The following is a 24382-nucleotide window of genomic DNA, read 5'->3' as shown; positions in this document are numbered from 1 at the left end:
GCGACTCAGGAATTGGAGGTGGCAGGTACCTTTGGAGGCCAGGGTCTGAAGTGAGGCCAAAAATAAAAGAATTGACTCAAACTCTAAAAGATTAGACTCTAGCATCCATCTCTAGCCTGTACAATGGGTGGCTGTTCCCTAACCAGCTAAAAGACAGGTGGCTTATTCTCTAGAGTGTTGTGCCAGATTATCCATGGACTTGGTCACAATGAGGACAGGCTGAAGGTGGAAATGAGGTCTCTTACTGGAATCAAAAGATAAAAGGAAACATCTGCCTCATGGGCAGTCAGAATTTACCCCTCATCCCACGCTCGGCAACCAAAATAGCAACTAGCAGCCTTAGACATCCCAGGCAAAATATTGAAGATTCTGTTCCAGGGAAAAAAATCAGTTCAAGAAGAAGATACCCATGGGTATCAATACAGGGGTGAGGAGGGTTCTCATCACAATGAGTTGTATGCCTGCTTCATTCTGCCCACATAAGTAGAATTTCCAATTTGCCACACTTTTCAATGTGAATTAGCAGACTAAGGCCAGTAGACCCTTTAAGAAAACGTCTAACGTTAAAGACAGAACCTGAAGCAAACGAACAAACAGGGGGAACTTAGGAAACAGAAAAAGCACAGGGGGGACAAGTAAAATTCAAGAAAATTAAAATAAATTTTCCAAGAGCAATAAGAAACAAGAAGCAAAAACAGAATGCTATGTGAACAAAAGAAGCATTCAAAGATTGAGAAAGCGCCTTGGTTAACTGAAAATATGTTCACAGAAATAAAATATAATAACAGAATTTTGAAGGTGACATTGAGGAAAAGTAGAATGTAAAGCTACTCCACCAAAGGATGCTTAAGCAAACTAAGGGAGGAAATTAAGAAAACCAGGAAACAGGTGAATCCAGAACAGGAAAGACTCAAAAACGATTTGCAAGATGATGGCAGGGACAGGTGGCTTATGTTCAACCAGTCTACAAGGTGATCAGTCTGGGTCAGAGCAGAAGAGCAAAGAAAGAATTAGTTCCAAGGAAAAAAACAGAACAGAGACTGACTGCTGTCTTACCATATTTATAGGACTTTGTCGTTCCAGGAAAGCATAAGGATAAACGAATGACGGTTCCATGGAAAGTCAAACAAAAAGTAACTAAGCAATTATTAATACCCCCCACCACACACATAAAAAGTTTTTCTCTTGTAGGAAAAAAATAATATATATATATACATATATATATATATAATCATAGATACATGACTTGGATTTAGCAAATTTTCTTTGCCAGAATAAACATGGAAGTTTGTTTTAACCAGATTTGTTATACAAATAAACTGGAAGAAAAGCGAGAAGGAAAGTGATGCAAGAAAAGGAAATCTTAGTTTTCTATGGTAAAAATTTAATCTCCACTTTGGAAAACAATTGGGAACCATCTGGGAAAGCTGGAGATATGCTAGCCTAGGACTAAAATTTATGACCAATAAATAGATACCAGAATGTTCATAGAAGTATTGTTTGTTTCCATAAAAAATAGAAAAACTCAAACTCCATCAGTAATCATTTAAAGAGCCAAATTTGGGGATTGATCCACACAATGGCATGCTCTACAACAGGCTTCTCATCCTCAGCACTATTGACATTTTGGGTCAGAAAGTTCTTTATTATTTTTAATATTTCTGTAAGTATACATATCTTACACCCTTTTCTGTATATGTGTTATATTTCACAATTTAAAAAGTATAGAGAGGGGTGCCTGGGTGGTTTAGTAGGTTGAGTGTCTGACTTTGGCTCAGGTCATGATCTCACGGGTTGTGAGTTCGAGCCTGGCGTCAGGCTCTGTGCTGACAGCTCAGAGCCTGGAGCCTGCTTCAGGTTCTGTGTCTCCTTCTCTTTCTGCCCCTCCCCCACTTGCATGCATGTGTGCGCACTCTCTCTCTCTCTCAAAAATAAATATTAAAAAAATTAAAAAATAAAAATAAAAAGTAAAGAGAAACAGGAAGTCTATAGACAGCATCCAATTTAGAAATAAAGAAACAGCAGTAAGCATATATTCTTTAGAAACATGAAGGGAAAACTATTAAAACATGAAAAATAAGAAAAGTCTATGAAAAAATGAGAAAAAATGTCATTATTTTAGGGGTGTGGCATTCATGAGACCAAAGGATTTGAGGTAGGGGCAGGAAGCATCTATTATTCATTATAAGCATTATTACAGGAAACTAGGTACATATACTAGTTTAATAAATATAAAAATTAATTTTAAAAAATGGAGTAGAAGTACAGTGAAGCATGTGGACACATCTTGAATCATAAGCTCTGTAGCCATTCCGGTTAGATTTTTTATGCTTCTTCATCACAGTGATATTTATTAATGCTGAGTATCTGGGTTCTTTGGAGTTGACAGAAGTATAAACAGGTTACTTTACTAAACAGGCAATTTGGAAGCATTTTGTCGTGTTGACTAATCTATTAAGCACATAAATCCCAAAGCAGATTTTAAAACTACAATATGTTCAATATAAGAAACAGGCAAATTCAAGTGCCTTCCTAAATTTATTCTTGCAAGTTTAAACTCTTTAGCAAACCAAAGGACATGGGGGAAAAGAAAACTGAAGGGTAGTTGAAACTGAATTTCATCTCAATACATTATAAGTGGTACTACAAAAATGATTTTTCCAAGAGGTTGAAACATAGTATAACCAAGAATCCATGGATAAGCATAATCCTGGTACACTTTCAGACCAGGAAAGCTTTCATTCAATTGCTTAAATTGATACTGTAGTCAATTTGGAAATTCATTGTCTCAGTACATATTTAAAAGACTGTGGAGAAAACAAAGTAATAAATCTTAAATAAGCGCAGCTGTTCATTTATTTTTGTCCGTAGACCAAAAATCAATCCCATGACATGGAGTTTGGTGAGAACTCTGATAGGAAAACACAGAGGAGCCCAGAATCAATGGCACTTAAGGATGGCTTCCAAGGGTGAGAGACATTTAAGCTGAAGTCTGAGAGTGAGTAGAAACTAGCCAAAAGAGGACAAGAACAGGGAAAGTTCTTCCAGGAGAGAGGACACCATGTACATAGCACAGAGATTAAAGAGGATATGACCACCGAAGGGGTGTGTGTGTGTGTGTGTGTGTGTGTGTGTATGTGTGTGTATGTGTGTGTCACCGGAGGCAAGGAGAAAATGACAGGTGAGTTAAAAAAAAAAAAGCCACCTCAGAAAGGGATTTATATACTGAAGAGTTCAGACTTGACTTGGGTAGCAATTGGGAGACACTAATGGCTTTTAATCCAGGAGGTGCATTTAGAAAGATCGCCATGGATGCACTGTGGACAATAGAGGGAAAGCATAAGTGAAGTCCCAGAAACCAGTTAAAAGGTCGTAGGTGATTAAGGTAAGAGATATTGTGCCCTAGACTAAGGTGATTATTCTGGAAAGATGTAGCTGGACTACAGAGATATAAAGAAGGTAAATAAACTGGACCTAGTGATTAATGAAAGGGAAAAGAGAGTCAGTGCTTTTTTTTTTTCAGTTTATTCATTTATTTTGAGAGAAAGAGAGAGAATGCATGCAAGCAGGGGAAGGGCAGAGAGAGAGGGAGAGCAAGAATCCCAAGCAGTCTCTGCGTTGATGCAGGGGCCAAACCCATGAACCATGAGATCAGGACCTGAGCCGAAGTCAAGAGTTGGTTGCTTAACCGACAGAGCCACCCAGCCACCCCCATCCTAGGTTTTGAGCATGGGTGATGCCATTCACAAGGAAAACCCAGCCTGTAATTATTTTATTATTTTTCTTTCCAGATTTGTATTTAAATTCCAGTTAGTTAACATACGGTGCAATATTTGTTTCAGGTGTAAAATTTAATGATTCTTTACTTGCATCTAATACCCAGTGCTCATCACAAGTGCCTCCTTAATGCCCATCACCATGTAGCCCATCCCCTCCCCCCCGCCCACCTCCCCTCCAAACTTAACTGTAGAGCACCAACAGGATTATTGGAGGGCAGCCTGTAATTATTTTAAAGGATGTGCATGTGTGTGTGCCAGAAGTGAAAACAGAAGTATTTACGTGAATTGAACTTGACACTTCTTACGCTTAAGGGACTTGTAAAGCGTTCAACTTTTTTTATCAACACACGAGAGTCTGGAGAGAGTTTACATTAATAATGGAGGCAAATTGCTAGTGAGGGAGAGGTCGGAGATACAGAAGAAGGGAGATGTTTGAGAGAAGAAAAATCTGAGAAAGTGTGAAGAGATGGAATTGGAGTCATAGGAGAGATGGGGTGTAGACAGGAAGGGAAAGAGACAGACTGAGGAGGAGGAAGGGAGGAGGAGGAGGAAAGAGACAACTCTTGATTAATTTTCATTCCTGTCTTTTTTCTCATCCTGTTGCCTCTGAAAAGTTGTTACTAAGATACATATAATCATATATTTACACAATATATTTTGGAGTGCTGCAAATACATTCTATTTAATTTGCTGGTTATGCAGAATAGTCTCCTTATATATAATAAACCGTGTTAGGGACAACAAGGAATTTGTTGAGATTATTATAAGAATTACCTATAGAATTGCTTTCTATAAATATTGGGTGGCAGCTTGAACTTAAACTGTAAATTCCTTGGAAGTTGGTGATTATGCCTTTGCATCTTTTCTAACCTTACCAGCTCGTAATCACTTAAATGCAGATGTAAATTTTTGTGGGAGAGGACTTGGGCAGGGCAGGCAAACTCTACAATTAGTGACTGATGGCAAATTTTAAATTCTAGGTCACATAACATAATTAATATTGGTAGCTTGACTTTCCATTAAGCATTCCAGATACGTCAGGAGCTGAGTAGCTTTAAAATGCTTTTAAAAAAAGAGAGTTTACATTTCTTTTAAGGAGGAAATTGATTTTGACTGTCATAAAATTATTCCATGTATCAAGAACATATCGGGTCTGAAGAGAGTAGGACAGAAGGTGATCTTCCATGACCTTCCTTCCATTTAATTCTTCAACTTAATGCAAATAGTCTTCTAGACTTACCACGCCACTGAAACACCTGTGTCAAGATCACCCAAAACTCAGTGTTGTCAAACTCAATAGTTCTTACTCTGTGCTTGAGACCGCTAACGAGCACTCAGCATGACTGACCAGCTTCCCCTCCTTTAAACTCTCTCCCCATGACTCCTGTGCCCCATGCCCTGGTTTTCATTCTGCTTCATTGACCAGCCTCTTTTAGGGCCCCGTGGCTCCTGACCCGGCCTCTATTGTGCTCTATGGAGCCTTGGTCTTTTCCCTCCCTCCTTCTCTTCGTACCTGATGAAATCCAATCCCACAGCACTGAGGCAGCTGCTGACTTCCACATTTATATCATTAACCCAGCCCCCACCCCGGGCCATGCTCCACTTGGCTCTTTTTTTATTTGCCATCTGAACCTTTTCTTAAGTTTATTTATTTATTTTGAAAGAGACAGAGAGAGTGCAAGTGGAAGAGGGGCAGAGAGAGAGAGAGAGAGAGAGAGAGAGAATTCTAAGCAGGCTCCACAGTGTCAGCACAGAGCCCAATGCGGGGCTCAAACTCAAACTGTTGAGATCATGACCTGAGCCAAAATCAAGGATTGGAATGCCTCACAGACTGAGCCATCCAGGCGCCCCTCCACATTTCTCTTTACCACCGCCTATTTGACATCTCTGCGTGGGTGTCCCATGGACATAGAAAACCTGACATATCTAAAATAAAACTTCATTTTCTCACCACACCTGCTTTCCACGCCACCACTCTGAGTACGCCCTGTTATGCAAAGAGTACTACCAGCCCCCAATAACTCAAAAGAACGTTGATTTCTTCCTTCTCCTCACTTCTCATGCCCAATGCAATAGGAAGTTCTACCTCTGGGTTCTACTCCACTGTGTCTCTCAAATCCATGCATCTTCTCCTTTCCATGCCTCTCCCTAGGAAGGAGAACTGTTGTCATCTGGATATTGTATCTGCCTATTGATTGGTCTCTCTACTTCCATATTTATAAAATTGTAATATTTTAAATGTATGTTGGATCATGTCACTACATTAGTTTAACTCGTCAATAAACTCTCATTATATTTGAAATAAAATCCAAAATCTTTAATATGAGCTATGATGTCTGCATGATGTAGATTTTTTCTATCTTTCCACATCTTGAGTCACTCTCCCTTTTGCTTTCCATCATCTAGGCACGGTAGTTTTCCTATGGGTCTTCAAAGCCAACCACTTTCCTGCCCCGAGGCCTTTGCACATACAGAGAAGTTAGAACGCTTCCTCCCCACCACTCCCTGCCACTTTTTGCATGGCTAGCTCTGTCAGGTCTCAGTTTATTTATTTTTATTTTATTTTCTCCCTCTTTTTTTTTAACGTTTATTTATTTTTGAGAGAGAGAAGGACAGAGTGCAAGTGGGGCACAGAGAGAGGGAGACACAGAATCCAAAGCAGGCTCCAGGCTCCAAGTTGTCAGTACAGAGCCTGACGCAGGGCTCAAACTCACGAACTGCAAGATCATGACCTGAGCTGAAGTCAGACGTTCAAGCAACCGAGCCACCCAAGAGCCCTTCAGATCCCAGTTTAAATGTTACCTCCTCTAAAGGTGATATCCCATTCTAAAGGGGACATTTTAAGCTGAGACTAAAAAGAAAGGACTCTCCTATTGGACTCTTTCTCTTATTTTCTATCTGAGCCCTTTGCATGCTTCCTTCACAGCCCTTATCACAATTTGTGATTTATTCCTTATTTGATTTGGGGGTGGGAGGCTCTCCCAGGCAAAACTTTTTCAGGCCAGGGTCCTCGTCTACCTTATTCACCATTGTATGCTTGGCACACGTGGCCAAGTAATGTCTATTGAATGAGTGAAACATCTATAAGAAATACTCTCTAAAATAATTTTAAGCAATTGTTCTTTCAGCCTTAAGTTTTCTCTTGTTCTGGATAAATAATCCAACTATCTGGAAGCTTTCAAAAAAAATTTCCCTCTAACAAATTGCGTGGTTTTATAATTCTTTCCTGAATTGATTTCTTTTCTTTTATCCATAGATTACAGTCAGTGAGAGCGATGAGATGAGATTTTCCAGTAGTGTACTTCTTCATCTTTCCTCAAGCCCGGAGCGTATTCTGAACTCAGTGGTGTAGGGAAACACCACGTCTTACTCGTCATAAATAGAGCAACGTGACCTGAACTCAGATCACCTAGATGGATAAGTGGTCTTTCTTTTAGGGAAAAGGAAAGTGACTGATAGTATAATGAAATTAGATTTATTTTTCTATTTTCTTCTGTAAACGTCGTTTGCCTACTATCCAGACAGATATTGTCGAACAGACATGTGCTCTAACAAAACATTTTGAGTTTGCCTTCACCAAGAGAAGTGTGAGCCAAGAAATCACTTTAGAGGGAAGCATTAGTTTATTTCCAAGACTACTGCTTGAGAAATTATTTTTTGGATGTCAGCTTTCCGTTTTCAGTCTGATGTAAATCAGTGTCAATAGGTCAAATAGAATAATAAATTCAGATAAACCCCAGTACATGCAAAATGAATTATAAGCTATTCAGCTCACAACAGCAGTTGGAAACAAATTAATTAGGCTGGTGTTAATCCAGAGAACCCATCACTGTGCATTATAACTTTCCTCTAATACAACTGACCACTTAAGGACAGCAAGAGAAATGGCCTGCTTTTCTTATCCCTAATGTTCACCCCAAACTGCAGAATCTCTTCAAAAGCACTTCCATGAAGTGATCTGGCCACAACCTTCAACTCTAAAGAGTTATGAATTAATCAAAAGGATTTCTAGTTTATCTTTTTCCAAATACTGTGATTCCCAAGAAACCAGCTGTGCCAAAATTAGGGGTAAGCAGTAAGACCACACGTAGTAAGACCATCAAATCAAAAGGGGAAAACAAAATCAGGATACGGCCTGCTTTTCTTCCCCTTTAGAGGTTGATAACAAATAACCCTTTGGTGTGCAAAGGGACCTGATAAAAAGTGGATGTGAAGAGGGGCGCCTGGGTGGCTCAGTAGGTTAAGCTTCTGACTCTTGATTTCAGCTCATGTCATGATCTCACCGTTCATGAGTTCAAGCCCCACATGAGGCTCTGGGGTGACTGCAGAGCCTGCTTGGGATTCAATCTGTTCTTCTCTCTCTGCCCTTCCCCTGCTCATGTGCTCACTCTCTCTCTCTCTCTCTCTCTCTCTCAATATTAATAAATAAACCTAAAAAAAAGTGGATATGAATAAATACGTCCCTTCCATCCTATGTGCTAATATTAATAAGCTGGTCTTACAAAGCTATTAACTACCACCTCCAGCCAGGGGCCACATGTAATCTTACCTTTTAAACTGTGATGCTTGTAGATTGAGCACTGAGAGGAATTTTTTAAATCCCCTATACCATCCTGCTTCTACCTCACCACACACACACACACACACACACACACACGCATACATGCACACATACACACATGTACACACATGCACATACAAACAGACTCCATACCTCCAACTCCGTAAAACCCAGCCCTGGATAAGAAAACACTGAAAAACATGAATTTCCTGTAAAGCCCCTAGTATTTGATAAGCAGCAAAATTTCCCTTCTTTCCATTAATTCAGAGTATGGCCCTTCCTTCTGATACAATCCATGAATTCCCAAATGAAACTTGCATAAGAACACATTTAGCTCCAAATCATATAAACAACCTACACTAACCTTGATAGGTGTCATTCAAAATTCTTACTGTCCATCTTCCAACCGGGTGTCTCATTTGACATGCCAAACAGTACTGTGCACCCTAGAGTCCTCAGATCACTTCCGCCCCACAGTGATCTATAGAAAGAAGGGCCTTTCAGCTTCACTTTGCAATTTGAATGCCTTGTAACCTAATGTCAATGTCATTAGAAACCATGATTTTTTTTTCTGGTGAAAAAACAGATATAGATATTAAATCAAAGAAGTTAAGTAGAAACTACATAATCCTATATTAAATTAGAAATATCGTTATGAACCCACAATGTATTTTCTCTTAAAATATGTATTTTCTAGTTCTTTCCACTAAAAATGCCTTGGAAAAAAATGAGCAAGTATGGTAGCAAGATGGACTCAAGTGCCCACATTATAATTTCTAACTACTATTAGCCACTGGAAAGAGCAGACGCTCATTGGAGAAATGGATGACCTCAGCTCCGAAGCAGAATATATACAAGGGGAGTCTGGTGTTTCTTGTAATACCAAAGTGCAAGGAAATCACCGAAGACTCAGGAGCCACCTTGACGGGGTTCCCACCAACTGAAGACGTGCCATTTGAACAATAAAAATGACTATAATGGATCCAAGCCCACCAAATATATTAAAAACCAGTATGTCCACAATAATACAATAAACAAACCAAACATCAATGGTTCTACTGCACCTTGTAAATATTTCTATTATATCACCACATAATTGCCTACGGTTGTGGCTCCTGGTGTCATGATGAGCCCCTGAAGTGCAAATAAATACCATGTTACAGTCATTACTGCATAACTGAAAGAAGGTAAAAAAAAAAAAAAAACAAAAACACTGCCCTATAGAGAATGCCATATGTACGGTATCCAGCAGTTAGTTGGAATGTTTCACTTCAGCACTCCACTAAATCCAGCCTTATCAAGTTTACCCATGGCTACCATGTTGTTAAATCTAACAGTCAGTGTTCTGTCCTTTCTAAATCTGTCAGCAGTATTTGACACATATGATCATTCCTTTCGTCATGAAACACTGTCCTCTCTTGGTTTGGGGGCTATTATTCCCTCTTCCTCTCCTTAGCTCCCTTTATAGGATGCCCTCCATCTTCCCAAACCCTAAACATTGGAGTACCCTAGGGCTCAGTGCTCAGACCTCTTGTCTCATCTTTCTATGCTCACTCCTGAAATAATGCCATCTAGTCTCGTGGCTTTAAATTTTCTCTGTATGCTGATGCCTGCCAAAGTTACATTGCTTGTCTCGACTTCTTGTATGAACTTCAGATTTGTATAGGCAGCTTCCTACTTGATAAGTCCACTTGGATGTTTAGTGGCTGTCTTCAGATTAGCATAAACAAAACTAAAGTTCTGATATTGCCGCCTGCACTCCAAATCCTGCCTTTCCCAAAGTTTCCCCACGTCAGTTAATGACAAACTCCGTTCTTTCAGTTGCTCACAACAAAAATCTCGAAGCCACCATTGCGTTCTCTCTCTTGCATAACCAACTTGTAACACGTTAGCAAATTCTACTGCCTTCAAGATACATGTAGAATCTGACCACTTCTCTCCATATCCAATGCCACTGTCATGGTCTAAACCATTATCATCTCTCCCCTGCATCACTGTAATAACCTGTCTGCTTCTGTCCTTATTTCCTCAGAACCTCTTCTTGGGATAAATCAGATAGATCATTCTTCTCTGCTTAGCTTTGCTCCCAACCCCAAAAGCTTTCTATCTAGTTCAGACTAAAGCCAGACTAGAATTTTTACTCCCCAGTACCTCACTGAAACCACTCCCGTTAAGGTAGTCCAACACCACCATATCATTAAACCTGAAAGTCAATTTTCTGTCCTACAGGTATTACATCTTGCTACTGACACATTCCCAATTCCCTCCTCTCTCCTCACTCTGCACAGCAGCCACATTGATGTCCTTACTCTTCTTTTTAAATGTTTTTAATTTAAATTTTAGTTAGCTAACATACAGTGTAATATTGGTTTCAGGAATAGAATTCAGTGACTTATCACTTACATACAACACCTAGTGCTCATCGTAAGTGTCCTCTTTAATACCCATCGCCCATCTAGCCCATCTCTCACCCGCCTCCCTCCACCAACCCTCAGTTTGTTCACTATCATTAAGACCTAAATTTGAGACAGGAAACCATGAAAATCCTAGAGAATATAGGCAGAACCCTCTTTGACCTTGGCCAGAGCAACTTCTTACTAGACATGTTGCCAAAGGCAAGGGAAACAAAAGCAAACATGAACTATTGGGACTTCATCAAGATAAAAGCCTTCCTCACAGCAAAGGAAACAATCAACAAAACTAAAAGGCAGCTTATAGAATGGGAGAAGGTAATTATAAATGGCATATCTGATAAAGGGTTAGTATCCAAACTCTATAAAGAACTTCTCAAACTCAACATCCAAAAAACAAACAACCCAGTTAAGAAATGGGCAGAATACATGAATACATGCTTTTCCAAGAAGATATCTCGATGGTGAACAAACCCATGAAAAGATGCTCAACATTACTCATCATCAGGGAAATACAAATCCTTACTCTTCTTTGAACCTGCCATTAACACTCCTGCCCAGGGCCTATGTACCTGTTCTCTCTGACTCAGTGTTCTTTCTCACTTCCTTGAGGCATCTATTCAAATGTCAACTTTTCCAGACCACCATATATGATACAGTAACTATTCCTTGCCTGGTATATCCTATTCCCCTGTTTCAGTTGGGGCTGCTCTAATAGAACCATAGACTGGGTAGCTTATAAAAAACATTAATTTATTTCTCAATGTCTAGTGAGAGCTTCCTCCCTGGTACATAAACAGCTATCTTTCCCTGTCTCCTCACATGGCAAAAGAGGTGAGGGAGCTCTCTGGACCTCTTTTAAAAGGGAACTAACCCCAGTTATGAGGGCCCTACCCTCATGACCTGATCACCTCCCAAAGCCTCACCTCCAAAGACCATCACTTTGGAGATTGTTTCAACACATGAATTTGCAGGAACCATAAACCATAAATTCAATCTATGTCACCTCCTTTCTCTGCTTTATTATTCTCCATAGCAATGGTTACCAGATCTGCCACACCATAGATTCACTTGTTTTGTTGTCTATCTTTAGTCAGAATCTCTGCTCTATAAGAGAAGGGACTATAAATCTTTGCTTTACTACTGTAACCCTAACAACTACAACAGTGTCTTGAATATGGTGGACATGTAATAAATATTGGCTGAGTTCATCCATCCACTCACCAAGTATTCATGGTGTACCTTTTGGGTTCCAGGACAATTGTTGAGTATTGTTGCCCCAATCATGTGACTGGTTGGCTATAGAGCCAGAATGAGAGCTCAGGAGTCTTGAGTCCTTGTCCTGTGTTCTTTCTAGTAGATCACTCAGTTCCTGCTTTGGGACTGCCGTTGCTGGTAATTACTTAGATTAATGAACATATTTTCTACAACCTGTGTTCCTAAAAAAGACGTGAAGTGACATCCAAATGGTATGTCATGTTCTTCTAGTTTCTTTAAATTAAAAAATAAAGAAGGCAACAACTGTAGAGTGAAAACAATTCTACATTTTAAAGTGCCTCAAAGAAGTGCGAAATGATGAGAGTGGACCTTACTGTTGGCAGTTTAGACACTGGATTATGGATAATCGACCAGGTCCCTTTGAGAGGTATAAGATAACAACTCAGAGATAGGAGGCAAGGTATTTTTTTTCCTGGTGATATTTGCAGTGGAACAAGTAAACATGTGTATGTTTCCTTCCTTAACATTCCACAATTTCAACTTTAAAACTGCCTATTGAGGGGCACCGGGGTGGTTCAGTAGGTTAGCATCTGACTTCCGCTCAGGTCATGATCTCACGGTGTCTGAGCTCCTGAGTGGAGTCCCACATGGAGCTCACTGCTGTCAACCCAGAGCCTGCTTCAGATTCTCCGTCTCCCTCTCTCTGTCCCTCACCTGCTCAACGTTCTCTCTCTATCAAAAATAAACATGAAAAAAATTATTAAAAAACTGCCTACTGAAAAAAACATAGCTGTCTTTTTATTGCTGGTCTAAGCCATGAGATAACTTCAGATCCAAGAAGTTAGTTACCTCAGAAATGAGAAAGATAACTTAAAGGTAATAATAATAGGCTCTACCTAAATTAGTCTTTTCTGCAAGTAATTAAAAAAATAATAATAATGGCATCTTTATAAGGTCTGTGAGCTTAGAAAAGTCTATTATTCCAAATATATAAAGATAGAAACAGGGACACACAAGTCACACAAGTTTTGTATACATTTCATTGGATAAAATATGCATTTTATTGAGCCTTGCAATGCTATTTGAATTCCCTACTGTTTCTAGATACCTGACAAAGCTTGAGGCACAAGAGAGGAGGGTGGAAATACAGAAGACAGTAAAGAGAATTCAGACTAAGTCTCCCTTTCTCTTAAAAAGAAAATAAAAATGTACCTTTGGGTAAAAATGCCATTCTAACATTTTTTGGACTTTAACTAGTACACCACACGTAATCAAACTGCACTAATGGGAAGAACAGTTAAATTCTCTCTTGAGACTGAACATTTTACTTAAGACAATTTCCCAGCACATATAAAATCCTTTGTTTACCATGTTTTCTGTTTGTTCACTTTTTTCTTAATCTCAACATCTTTCCATTTAATCATACCCATTTGCCCATAAGGGAGAGCAAATCACCTCTTATTCTTACCTTAGCTGTGACATTATCAGATGCTCTGGGTTCCCAAAGAATGTTCCCAAGGTAGCTGAGTGCCAACAGGTAGCTGATTTCATCATGCAAATAAAGGAGATTATCATAATTCTAAAAACCTGAAAATATTGTTAACAAAAGCTAGACCTCTTCCAATAAATCGCACCAGATATTCTTCTGAGACCATGTTCCCTATATAAAGAAAATCATGTATCAATTAAATAGATTCCCCAGGACCTGGTTCAGTAATGGGTGTGTACTAGCTATCAAAACTAGTTTGGTAAATTTATGAAAGAAGCCCGCTCATTATGAGAATGAAATGTTAAGAATGGTTCCTCCCAAGAGATTTCATTACAAAAACTGTAAGCATTTCTATTCTAACCCTTTGAGTCAAGTTGGGTAAAATTCTCTCAACCTTTTTTTGGAACAATTTCTGCCTTACAAAATAGTCTGGATTATTAGTAGCATTATGTTCTTTGAATTTTATGCAAAATATTATTAAGTTGTTTTGAGTTTATGAATTCTATGTAGAATACAAATGAGTTGTTTTGAGCTTCCCTAATGCCAACTGTTTGCTCACAGTGGCAAAGTCCATACAACACAACAGAAGAAAACTTTTCCTAAAATCGGAAAGCTAGATTCCTGATAGATTCCTAGTTGCTAAGTGGGGATTTTACAGATGATAAAGTCAATGATTTCCTTACGGTGGATTCCTAGGGATCTCTGATGGCACTACACCAGGAGAAAGCAAAACCTTAGGAGTTTGGTGTCTCACTCCATTTCAAACACAGCAAATGTTCCTACTTCTGATTAACATATTGGGCTTCTAGGTAGGAAAGCTCGTCAACAACACAAATAAAAATCCTCGGATTATTTTACCATTCACCTTGTACAAATAAGGCAACTAAATCCCAGAACACGTTCAAGAGTCCAGTGAGTAGTAATCTAATATGAATACAGATCTTCATTCCGACTCTCAATTTAAACTTCATTACACCAACTTCTTTCCCCATTTTGAAACACAAAAAATCTTGTCTAGGTCTACCATCTATCACTCCCAAGTATTTCTGCCACATGCTGCCAATTAACTAAGGACAGCAAGGCAACAGTAATTAATTCTAAGGTATTTGTCACCATTGCATCATTGTCAAAGATGAAGCTTGAAGTAAGCACTTTTCTTCCCTCTATCATAGGACCTTTTCATGAGCTTCTGGTTAGACCCAGGTAATCAATAGGGAAATGTTCCTCACATGTTGTGGAACCCCGCAAGAAGAGTGCACAGGTACTCTCTCATCTCCCAGAACCAAATGGCTTCCCTTGAGGTCGGTGAACAAGCTCCACGACAGAAGATAATCTTCTTATTTCAAGGAATAGAATTGACTTTCTACAGTAAAGACATATTATAAACATGCTACCAAATCAATAGTGAGAAGTAAATGTTCACACACAGCACTAGAATGGATATAATCCCAAAGACAATAACAAATGTTGGTGACGATGTAGAAAAATTAGAACTCTCATAGACTGCTAGTGGGAACATAAAATGGTGTAGCCGCTTTGGAAAATACTTTGACAATTTCTTAAAAAGTTGAATAGTAATGTATTATATGACCAGGTACTTCTACTCTTAGGTATGTATCTAAAAGAAATGAACACATATGTTCACATAAAGATTTCTATACAAACGTTTATAGCTGCCTTGTTCATAATATCCTCACAATGGAAATAACCCAACTGTGCACCAACTGATGAATGAATAAATAAAATATGGTATATCCATCCAATGGAATTTTATTCGTCAATGAAAAGGGAACAAAATACTGATATATGCTACACCATAGATGAAAACATTATGCTAAATCAAAGCTAGACACAAAATCCAAATGTAAAAGACTACTTAATGTATAATTTCATTTATATGAAATGTCCAGAAAAGGCAAACCTGTACAGACAAAAAGGAGATTAACAGTTGTCTAGGACTGGGTCTGGAAAAGAAATCTGATGACAAGTGGCCTCAGGAATCTCTCCAGGATAGTGGGAATGTTCTAAAAATGGATTGTGGCAACAGTTGCAAAATTCTGTAAATTTACTAAAAATCATGGAATTATATACTTAAATCAGATAAAATTTATGATATGTAAATTGTATCTCAATACAGTTGTTTTTTTTATTTTTTTAATGTTTATTTATTTATTTTTTAAATACCACAGACTGGGCGGGTTTTTCTTTTTTTTTTTTTTTAACGTTTATTTATTTTTGAGAGACAGAGACCAAGCATGAGCGGGGAAGGAGCAGAGAGAGAAGGAGACACAGAACCTAAAGCAGGCTTCCCGCTCTGAGCTATCAGCACAGAGCCCCATGCAGGGCTAGAACTCATGAACCGTAAGATCATGACCTGAGCCTAAGTCGGAGGCTTAACCAACTGAGCCACCCAGGCCTCCCTCAATACAGTTGTTTTTAAAGAAAGAAGTAGACATTCACAGGGAATTAGTAAAGTCTATAGAGAGATATAGCCTGCAGAAACGCATAGAGGATTTTTGAACCAGAATCTGAAGTAATTTTGATACCTTATTTTCTCTTTATCGTGCACCTTGCAGAACACTTGTGTATAAACCGGAATTTGGTCCTGCCAGAAATCAGTTCTTCCATTCCAGAACTTAACAGTAGTACATCTTCTCACACACCTGCTATACCCTATATACAATACTAAGCACAGATGTGATAGTGTTGCTGTATTCTTTACATGTTGTCTTGACCTAGTTTTGAGGTTCTGACTAGTTAGAGGCCAGTTCCTCTTCTTGAACAGCTGATTAATTTCATACTCCAAACTACTGCCCTTATTGAGCTCTCAGACTCTGGGCTTCTTTAAGAGCCCTAATCAACCCCAGGGCCAGGTAGGTACTCACCAGTTAGGAACAACCCCTATAATCCTGGACCTGAAACCATTCAAATTAGCATAGCCACAGGGAGCCCAGAAACCTAGATAATCCCACCCCATTGCCACAATAAGGTACCCTCTACAGCTCCAGCTAGCTAGTACCCTGTCCTCGGGGAGAATCCTTTATATGGCCATGCCTAGGAGCCTTCTCTCCTTTGCAGGCATTAACAGAATTCTGCCTTCCATCGAAGTGTCAGTGTGTAGTGTCCTGCCATCAAAAGGATCTTTAAATTCTGAAACAACAGAGCAAATGCTTGATGGTTTCCTGGGGAACAAGATAACCACATGGAACCATGCATCCACAGGACTTTCAAGTACACTTTCCCCAAAACTTCTCATTTGCTAAGTACTCTATGAAGTCAATCTAACTAGTCTGGAAGCATCTGCCTTTGATTTTCCCTGGAAATCGTATAGGTTAATGTATGTAACTGTTCTCTCTAAAGTATTTTTGTTGTTCTTGTTTTCTTATTCCAAAACAGAAAGGTAATCTCTGAACTGATTTTGACAAAAAGCTTAACAAAACATTGATTTTTTATATTTTTTTAATGTTTATTTTTGAGAGAGATTGAGAGAGAGAGTGAGAGAAAGAGGCAGAACGCAAGCAGGGGAGGGACAGAGAGAGAGGGAGACACAGAATATGAAGCAGGCTCTAGGCTCTGAGTTGTCAGCACAGAGCCCAACGCGGGGCTCAAACCCATGAACCGTGAGATCATGACCTGAGCCAAAGTCGGATGCTTAACTGACTGAGCCACCCAGGTGCCCCAATTTTTTTTTTAATATAGTGCCCACTTTCCTAGGGTTTTTGTTATATCCTAGGAGACTTTGATAAAATACGACATCACTGATATTAAGGCAGTTCAGTTTAACTCCTCTCTCATACAACTGAAAAAAAAAACACATAGCATCATCAAGCTTATAAAATTTAAAACTGAGTTATAGACAAAGACCGACAGACATCATGGACCTTCTTCATGACTGACTGGTGCATCTGCTATTTAGAGGGACTTTGGATACTTCAAAATATTCCTCATCTTGCTTCTTTCTTTCTTTCAAGGAGCTGAATGTTATGGTTACAGGGTACTGGTTGAGCAAGTAGCATTTAGTGGTTCCAGATTTTCTTTGGTAAACTCTTACATGCAAGAAATCAGCAGTGTGACGTACTTTAACTGAGTGGAATGCATTGTTTATTCTCTTTTCAAGTTTGCCTGGGAGATAACATCACTCTCCTTTTTCAGAAGCTGGCTCTTCTGAGTACTCACTGTTACAGGAGACTGAGCAGCATATAGATAGTTTCTCCGAAGTTTTTCTCTTCCTTCACTGATCATGCCCTCCAATCTCTCCCAGTGGATTTGGAGCTGTTGCGAACCACTTTTGGACTAGCTTCCCAAACATTCACCTTGACTCCAGGAGACTGCATAGAAAACCTTTCAAATAGCAAAGAGGACCCCGCAAAAGTTAAAGACATTAAAACCCATTCAGATGAGAATTAGACTTACAGAGATTTATTTCCGCCACCACACAAAATTCATTTGTTTTGCCACAGACAGGAATCATATGCATGGTTATGGACTTCTGAAGACCCATTTAATTAAGTCTTGAAATAAAGGATCTGAGAGAAAACTGCCTATGGAGATAACTTGAGAAGTAAAACAAAGTCCCTGAATTCTAAAATATCCCATTTATTAGTCTTCAGAGTACTACAGATTTTTATGTTGGCATCATACTTTGGGTGTAGTATTGTCTCTGAAAATTCCTTGCAATAAGGCTCCACGGTCACATAGAAAGAATACAATAATTAGCATAGAAGGGTTAATTGAATTTCCTTGTGACAGAAAATTTTTGAAAAACTGTGGCCCAGCCCAGCCTGGTTATCCTAAAAACTTCTTTGAGGACAGTAAACATTAAAAGGCCTTATTCCTTATTTATTTATTTATTTATTTATCTGTACAAGCACTAGAACCTTACTATGACTTGGCCAGCTTTGGTCAAAAATTTGGTGTGACCCATTTATGCCCTCGCATGGACCCTGAAAAAGTCATGGATAGTCTACTTAACACCGATTTCATTTCTACACGGGATTTGAGGTAGTCCACAACAAAGAAAGTAAGTTTAAAAAGTTGATAATTTAGAAGTAAGATTACATTTTAAAAATCTGTAAAATATGAACAAAAAATAAATCTAGATCTGTATCTTTTCAGTGAAATGGGTACAATTGGTTATGAGCTAGTTACCACGTTGATATATCATTTTTCAATATCAGGGAACAAAAAGATTTTACCAGGAAGGAAAAAGCCTTCATGGGTCCTAAATTAGAGGAAATTTTTCATAAGGAACATATTTAGCAGATATTGATAACATAGGGGACAAATACTAAATAAACAATCTAAAAGTAAGTATGTAATGGAGGTTCATATAAATTTCATATATGGAACCTTAAGAGTGTGACTTTCCAATATTTGTAAAAGAAAAATTCCCACAAAGAACTATCAATATTCTGAATGAAAAGAGAGGAACTATCCACATACAGCCTCCTAAGAAAGATAAGCATGTAAACTCACATGGAAAGGTTTTAAAATCATACTTCTAGGGGCGCCTGGGTGGCGCAGTCGGTTAAGCGTCCGACTTCAGCCAGGTCACGATCTCGCGGTCCGTGAGTTCGAGCCCCGCGTCAGGCTCTGGGCTGATGGCTCCGAGCCTGGAGCCTGTTTCCGATTCTGTGTCTCCCTCTCTCTCTGCCCCTCCCCCGTTCATGCTCTGTCTCTCTCTGTCCCAAAAATAAATAAACGTTGAAAAAAAAATTAAAAAAAAAAACATTTTCTAAAATCATACTTCCAAAAAAAGTTTTAAGTATTTTGACCAACTACAAATTTTACATGAGCTGCTTTTACAACATCATGACTTTACATCCATCCTTCCGCCAGTAATTAATGGAAATTTGTCATATGCAACGAGAAATATCAGTGTCATTGGTTTAAGGGTCAGTATTCTATTATGATTATGCTGTCATAGCAACCTCATTCAAAGAAATAAAGTTGTAACCTGTTTGACTCATCTTTATCAAAATAAAATATAAAAATAAGAATGATATTAGAAAAATTAACAACAATCTGCTCATGGCAGTGACTCAGTGAGCAATGTTGCTGAAAATGAGGTAAAACACAAGTTTCCTTGCAACATCCCCTTCACTATAAAATGATTTGTATCTTTTTCCTATCAAGTTTCAGTGTATTCTGATTTTGGATGAAATTAGTAGAGTTATATGTTTAATATTAAGAGGGCCACGCTTTAAGCTTTAGGCTATAGAAGTTCATATTTTGTCTAGCCACCATAAGTATACTTGAGCCAAAATCATTTACCTGCTTCATTTCAGACATTCATTTCAATCCCCTGTTATAACAGGATATTATTCAGATTCTTTTGAGCCAAAACAGAAAAGCTCAATGAGAATCAGAATTCATCTCCATGGTATTTTGTGGACTTTAATTTCCTTTTTATTCAATTTTAGAAAAATTGTAAAACTTTAATTCAGTTTATATAACTATTTTCATTTAAAAAAACATGTTTTTAACCTCTTTATTACGAGACTCTTCATTGCAAATATAAGTGGGAAATGTAACTTAAATACTTATATATATGTATGTATGTATATTCAATATGTATACTTATACATATATATATATTATATGTGTACATTATGTGCTTATAGCAGATGTTTGTATAATTTACATACCGATGGCCATAGTCACCTAAAATGTACACTGGTTAGAATCACAGAGCTCAAAAGAAGCGCATAAATCCTGAAGGCAGACTCCAGTTACGTCAATGTTCTTAGCAGATTATATCATGCGTGAGTTCAAACACTCGAGAAGTACAAACCTCGGCTCCACTGGAGTTTTTCTACTTCTACCCATGCACAGCAGCAATGAGTCTCCTCTGGGTAATGACTACAGGATTCAACCTGGCACCTGCTCAACGTGGCTGTCTTTCAAGTTCACACAGAATACCAGCTCTACCAAATTCAAAGAGAGATTTCAGTTTCACCAAGTACCTGAAAAGGTTCCACAGCTGGAAGCCTGAGAGTTGAGAAAGAATCCAAGAGACAGATAATTCTGGCATCATTTAGATCCTCCAAATTCTTCCCTAAACTCTCTTGCCTTGGACACCAATGCTTCAGTTGCCCACTTACTACTGGCTCTCTCTGATTTGGTTCAAGGGTCCCCTCTGAATTCCCAGGCATCCGGTCCCACTGGGACTGGTATCCCACAGAGACCGTTAGTCCCTCTCAATGACGATTGAGAAAAAAACATCACTTCCCACAAATCCCAATCTAATTTTAACTTTTCCCCATTCCTCTCCCTTGCATGTGCGTATGTGTGTGTGGGCACACACACACACATGCACACACTCACGCGCACACACACATGCGCGCGCGCACACACACACACACACACACACTCTTCTCTTCTAGCTACTCATACTGAGGTAATGGAGGGTTTGGGAGAATCCTAAAAGGACCATCTCTCAGGATGAACTCCATCTACTGCTTCCCGTGGCGCTGCTAGTCAGCAGGTCAACAGCTGCTGCCCTCTCAGTTCACACCAGGGCTTGGTGATTTCTCCCTTCTCCCAGCTGTTCTTAGGAACGCAGAGTGTCAGCAGCTGTCTCCCTGCAGCAGTTCTTGTCAACACACAGAGTTTTGTGGGCTTGCCCTGCTTGTTCACGGTCTCTTGAGTTAACTCCTACAAGCACCATGTCAACAACACCATCACTAGGAACTCAACAGTGCCTAACCCATCCAGCGGGAATTACAATGGCGTACGTCTCTTCTAGAGAAAGGAACACTTTCAGATGTGACTAATCCTAGAGTTCTTCTAGTCATCCCTTCCCAAAATTTCCAGAAAAATTTCATGGACGGCAGAGGGGAGAGGATGTGTAACCTCTGAGGTTTTGAGGCTTAACATAAAGTTGCACAGATTTGTGAAGTTTTGCAAGCACAAATTTCTTCGATGTCTCATATTCTAGCCTAAAAATCCCTGGGATTTTTAAAACGTATTTCATAATATATTTATGTTTGTTTTAATGAAAAATGTTTCTCACCCCCTCCTAACTCAATCTTCTAGTAAAACTGGTACTCCAGGAATAAGCATCCTATTTTATTGTCTTGCCTACCTGGGAAAACTTTGCGTTCCATTCCCAGGAAAATGATGACAGCAATGGCGATGAAGACGTCTGTGATAACCACAGAAATAGCTAGGTTTTATTGAGAGATTACCATGTGTCAGGAGTTGTGCAGTGCTCTGGCAAGCATTATCTCATTTAATTCTTACAACAACTTTACCAGTTAGCAAAATTATTATCCTCATTTTGTAAATAAGTTAAATGAGGCACAGAGGAGTTAAGTAACTTTCCACTTGCAAACTTTTAGCTAGAAAGTTGAGGTTTTACAATGTGAGCCCCCACACTGGTGGAAATGATTGATCCCTTTTGCTTTTTCTTCACTAAGAAGAGGGACTAACAGTTTACTACCATGAATCCCAGGGAGGGGAGGCAGATACCCAGAAATTCAAGGAGGACTCAAACCAATTAACAGAGACAACCCAAGAGTATCAAGGCAAACGAGGTTACCAAGAGGACTACTTAGGGACAGAACTCAAGGAACCAAATAATGCCAAAAACACTTGTCTGTTAGGTTCTTTTTCAGCTCTCACACATTCTGAACCCTTATCAAGTGATGATTGGAAGTTATTCCATGAATGAATTCTCTTTCTGGTAGCTGTAGAGCAGATATTCTATGTGGGCTACAACAAGAGCCATATGCTCCAAGACACATGTGATGGTAAGCTTTAGCATCCCACTTCTGGATGGCCACTCAGATCCCTTTTACTGAGGCCCCAAAGCGGGACTCAGGTCCCTTCAGATCCCACCTCTCTTGTGTCTCAGAGGTAGACTTTTCCCTTAAAGTTTCTCTATCTACTTTCATTATCTCACCCTCCCCGTCTCCCAAAGGCAATGGATGAACTTCAAATAACCAAGGAATTTTGCCAAAGCTGAGACAGATCTTTATGGAATCTCTTCACGGAACACTGAAGGACTTGCACACTTCAGGTCTCAGGAATATTCCTTGGCAGTCTATGATTCCCCAAGCTAGAGAAGCAATCTAATTCTAATGGCGTAACTGAATAATATCTAAGTTAGGTTAATAATAAAAGACTTTCTCTCAGGTCTTCTTGCTTCTTTGCTAGCCAAAACTTTCTTCACAGACCCATTTTAAAGATGTATCCTCTGTGCCATAGCAGCTCTCTATGAGAAGTATTCATTTAAGCATCCTGCCAGTGTCTTTTGTGTGGATTTGTTTGGAGCCCTAACTCACTACTCAAGACCTTACATGAAGACAATCCAGGAAAATTTAATTTTAAATTCTATTCCAGAAATATGTCATCTCTAAAAAAGAGTTTTGTATACTTCATCCAGAAAATGGTAGCTATGTAACATGCAGCCCCTTTGAATTAGCTGTCGGGAACTTTGAACTCAACTTAATGATTAAATGAGATAATAAGTTTATTTCAGATGCTGGTAGCATCTATTTGAAGTTGCATTTTGCTTGAGCAGTTCTCAAGCCTAGTTGTACATTAGAATCTTCTGTTTCAAAAATACTGTATGTCTGGGACAGAGTCCAGCCCAGATCCAAGGATTGGGGTCAGGAACTAGAATATTTCAAATGCTCTCTAAGATGATTCACATGTGGAGGGACAGTTAAGAACCATTTCTATGGATGTTCTAAATTTGTTGGGGCTATTTTTAATTCCAATTGTCTTACTTGTAAATTCACTTATTTACCCTAACTCAAGTTCTTTAGAAAAAGAAGAATCATATGTAAATACATAAACCATCAGTTTTACCATACTGAACAGGCCTACATCTAACCAGTCTCTCAACCTTGACTGTACATCAGTATCACTTAGGAAGCTGCTAAGAATCTTGGTGCCTAGATCATACCCCAAACCAATAAAACCATAGTCTCTGATGATGGTACTGAGTCACCGATTATTTTTAAAAATCCTCAGGTGATTCCCCTGTGCATCAAGTTTGAGAATAACAGACCTATGCTCTCTTTTCACCCTTATCTGTGTCTCAAAACATGCTTGTTCATGGACAAAATTATTAAACAAATCAGAGCTATGTTTTGTTCCCAACCTCAGCTTTTTGGGGCCATTTTCTTTCTCAGCCAACTAGCATCTGTATAGTATCTCTTGACACACTTTAAGCGTGCCCCACATGGGCACTTGCCTACCTCACCCTGGATCTCCTCCCTCTTCATTGAGTATTCCAAACACTAGGAACTAAGTTTTGAGTCTGTCAGGATCTGCCTAGCCCAGTGCAAAGATGCCCACATACAGAGAAACCCTGATTGTCTTAATAAATAAAAAATGACAAAACATTCCATCTTCCTTTTCTTTTCAGTTTTCTTTTATTTTTTCCACATTGTAACCCCTCCTGAAGCCTTCTGGGAGACGTTCTTGGACATCTCTTCTGGATAACTGAGCTATACTTGGCCAATCAATTTTGCTATTTAATTCATTTGTTGACTTCTTTACTCAAAATTATTTAATCAAAATTTCTAATTTATCTGTAGCTGAATACCAAATTCATATTAAGAATTACCAATATTGTGTGACATGCCAAAACTGGTATTGACCCAGTTTCATAAGATTCCTTTGAATTTCCTAACCACTGCAAAACATCTGTCTTGAGTAATTAATTGCTCTTCAAACTCTACCATCTCGCTATGCAGTTATTTGTCACTGCTCTTATAGAAATGGAGCACAGGGGCGCCTGGGTGGCGCAGTCGGTTAAGCGTCTGACTTCAGCCAGGTCACGATCTCGCCGTCCGTGAGTTCGAGATCCGCGTCGGGCTCTGGGCTGATGGCTCAGAGCCTGGAGCCTGCTTCCGATTCTGTGTCTCCCTCTCTCTCTGCGCCTCCCCCATTCATGCTCTGTCTCCCTCTG

This window comes from Prionailurus bengalensis, chromosome A1, assembly GCF_016509475.1.
Source record: "Prionailurus bengalensis isolate Pbe53 chromosome A1, Fcat_Pben_1.1_paternal_pri, whole genome shotgun sequence".
NCBI classification, from domain to species: domain Eukaryota; kingdom Metazoa; phylum Chordata; class Mammalia; order Carnivora; family Felidae; genus Prionailurus; species Prionailurus bengalensis.
The sequence above is the reverse complement of the archived record's forward strand: the minus strand, read 5'-3'. Positions refer to the sequence as shown.